Source organism: Gossypium raimondii, unplaced genomic scaffold, assembly GCF_025698545.1.
Source record: "Gossypium raimondii isolate GPD5lz unplaced genomic scaffold, ASM2569854v1 Contig00311, whole genome shotgun sequence".
Taxonomy (NCBI): domain Eukaryota; kingdom Viridiplantae; phylum Streptophyta; class Magnoliopsida; order Malvales; family Malvaceae; genus Gossypium; species Gossypium raimondii.
Window position 1 is genome coordinate 35,001 of NW_026291411.1, and position 2,500 is coordinate 37,500.

The 2,500-nt window shown below is 57.4% G+C and overlaps 2 long non-coding RNA genes across 2 annotated transcripts in view; one reads left to right on the plus strand and one right to left on the minus strand.

The window, feature by feature from the left end:
- The window catches only part of LOC128038764 (uncharacterized), a 13,221-nt gene that overhangs the window by 8,613 nt on the left and 2,108 nt on the right, over positions 1 to 2,500 (minus strand). The gene's annotated exons all lie outside the window — the stretch shown is intronic.
- LOC128038765 (uncharacterized) overlaps positions 1 to 2,500 on the plus strand; it is a 9,350-nt gene that overhangs the window by 4,541 nt on the left and 2,309 nt on the right. The window lies entirely within an intron of this gene.

Sequence of the window (2,500 nt, forward strand, 5' to 3'; positions counted from 1 at the left end):
TGCCGCTCCCCAGCTATTGGTGACTCAGGGGACTTGTTCAATTTTACTTCCATCGTGCCATGTTTCATGGACCCAACATTCGACTTCTTGTATTTGTTTGGGCCAGCAGCAAAATCTTGATTAAAACACTAAGTCACTAAGTGGAATAAAAGCGGCACAAAAAAGCTGTCCCGTTTGAGACATGTGGGGGCTCCCCCTTGTCGGCACCTTAGTGCCTCGGATGTGTCTGAGAACCCACAGGCACCATCGACAACTTCTGACCCCTGTTAGTGCGGAAGCGTCAGGCTAAAAAGTGTCTGATTTCGGACATATGGAAACTAAAAAAAACGTGTCCTATTTGAGACACATGTATATGTCACTTTGGTAGCGCATTGACCAAGTTTTTTAGCTCTTTGGGGAGAAGACATTGAGCGGCGAGGGTTATCGAGAACAATGCTCACGCCCATCGCATGCCGTGGTGCCCCACCCTGGGTTAGGTTCGGCGGTCTCACGATCCATCCGTGAGGTATCCGGAATATCTGAAGTCATCATGGGTGAGTCGGTTGTCGGGTCCCTCCCAATACAAAGGTAGAATTCAAATATCATTATATGTTGGTACCCAACAATGAATGAGTTGTCCGGTCCCTCCCAATCCAAGGGTAGAATTCGGATAGCCAACAATGGATGAATCCTCCGGTCCCTCCCCTTTAACAGAGCCTCCGGCACCTTGGTGGCTCGGATGTGTGGAGCCTCGGACACCATCGGTAACCTTGATGCTTGGATGTGCGGAGCCTCGGGCACCATCGGCACCTTGGTGCATGGATGTGCGGGAGCATCGGACACCATCGGCAAATGCCCTTGGTTGTGGGAAGCCTCGGAGACCATCGGCACCTCGGTGCTATGATGGGAGCCTCGGACCTTCGGCAACCCTAGGCCCTTGGTGTGCAGGGAGCCTCAGCACCATCGGTACCTTGGTGCTTGGATGTCTGGGGCCTCGGCTCCTCCGGCACCTTGGTGCATGGATGGCAGGCCTTGAGCACCAAAGCTAAAGTTGGGCCCCTGTTGGTGCGGGGCGTCGGGTAAAAAAGTGTCCCCATTTGAGACACATGATGTCACTGGTGGCGCATTGACCAGGTTTTTTAGCTCTTTAGGGGAGGTGATGAGCGGCGGGGTTGTCGAGGCCGGCCCATACCGTATGCGGACGTCGGTGCCCCACGGTTAGGTTCCGCGGTGCTCAGCGATCCGTCGGCGGTGCTCGGCGATCCGTCAGCAGTGCTCCGGCGAACCGTTCCGTAGCATAGGCCCTTGGTCGTGCAGGAGCCTCGGGCACCATCGGCACCTTGGTGCTAGGATGTCTGAGGCCGGACACCATCACAAACTAAGCCCTTGGCCATGAAGGGCCTCAGGCGCCATCAGCACTCGGTGCTTCGATGTGCAGGAGCCTCGGGCACCATCGGCAACTAGGCCTTGGTCGTGCAGGCCTCAGGCACCATCAGCACCTCGGTGCTATGATGTGCAGGAGCCTCGGACACTGTCAGCAACCTAGGCCTTGGTCGTGCGGGAGCCTCAGCACCATCAGCACCTTGGTGCTTGGATGTGCAGGAACCTCAGGCACCATCAGCAGCACCTAGGCCCTTGGTCGTGCGAGAGGCTCAGGCACCATCAGCAAACTAAGCCCTTGGTCGTGCAGGAGCCTCAGGCACCATCGAGAAAATAGGCCCTTGGTCGTGCAGGTGCCTCAGCCGCCATCAGCCCCTAGGTGCTGGGATGTGCAGGGCCTCGGACACCATCAGCAAACTAGGCCCTTGGTCGTGCAGGAGCCTCGGACACTGTCGGCAACCTAGGCCCTTGGTCGTGCAGGGCCTCAGCACCATCGACACCTTGGTGCTTGGATGTGCGGGAACCTCAGGCACCATCAGCAACCTAGGCCCTTGGTCGTGCAGGGCTCAGGCACCATCAGCAAACTAAGCCCTTGGTCGTGCAGGGAGCCTCAGGCACCATCAGTAAAATAGGCCCTTGGTCGTGCAGGGGCCTCAGCCACCATCAGCACCTCGGCCCTTGGTCGTGCAGGAGCCTCGGCCACCATCAGCACCTTGGTGGCTCGGATGTGCAGGAGCCTCAGGCAGCATCGGTACCTCGGTGGCTAGGATGTGCAGGGCCTCGGACACCATCAGCAACTTGGTGCTTGGATGTGCAGGAGCCTCAGGCACCCATCAGCACCTTGGTGCCTGGGATGTCGGCTAAAGAAGAGTCCGCATTTCAGACAGTCGAATGTTGCCTGGTAGCATATTGACGAAGTTTTTTAGCTCTTTAAGGGTAGAGATCCGCTGCCCCCAGCGTACCTCGAGCCGAGGTGGGGTGCGTCTAACCCCCATGGGGTCAGGTCGTCCTGCAACGACTCACCACGGGGTGAGTCGGTCGCCGGCAGTGGTGGCCGGGGTGACAATTTTCCGGCCAGTCAAGCCCGTGCCCATAGAAATGTAATAACGACTCCAGACCAAGTTCCCTATTCGGCAAAGAT